This window comes from Penaeus monodon, chromosome 27 (assembly GCF_015228065.2).
Source record: "Penaeus monodon isolate SGIC_2016 chromosome 27, NSTDA_Pmon_1, whole genome shotgun sequence".
Classification (NCBI taxonomy): Eukaryota; Metazoa; Arthropoda; class Malacostraca; order Decapoda; family Penaeidae; genus Penaeus; species Penaeus monodon.
In genome coordinates this window covers 5,692,316-5,692,927 of record NC_051412.1, presented here as the reverse complement: position 1 = coordinate 5,692,927, position 612 = coordinate 5,692,316, and positions in this window count along the sequence as shown.

Here is a 612-nt window from a genome sequence, read left to right as displayed (position 1 = left end):
GCATACATACATACATACCAGCTGACATTATTTGTTAGCCAATTATTAATAGGAAACTGATAATTTGATTATATCCATTTCATTACACAAATTTCGGGTTCATCTGAGTATTTCTCCTTATTCATGTAATCATTCATTTATTATCAATATAATTCTATATAATTCTAGACCTATTCTTTAGCACACTATTCGCTCGCATGTATTTATACATAAAATATCCATGGACTTACTCCTTTACTCACTAATCACATATCCACCTATATTTATACGCACGCTCCCTTACAAAGTACTTAATCACATATCTACATATATTTATCTACACAATCCCTCAAGAATTACTCTAAACCATGAGAATTATTGCTTTACATCTACCTATATTTCTTCACACAATCCCTTAAAAAATAATCTAAACCCACACTCAAACACCTATATTTATACACACGATCCCTTTAAAAAGAATTCTAAACCCACACTCATCCACATACATTTATACACACAATCCCTAAAAAAAATTATTCTAAACCCACACTCATCCACCTATATTTATACACACGATCCCTTAAAAAAAATACTCTCAACCAAAGAACTTACGTCTGATGGTACGCGAGCGAG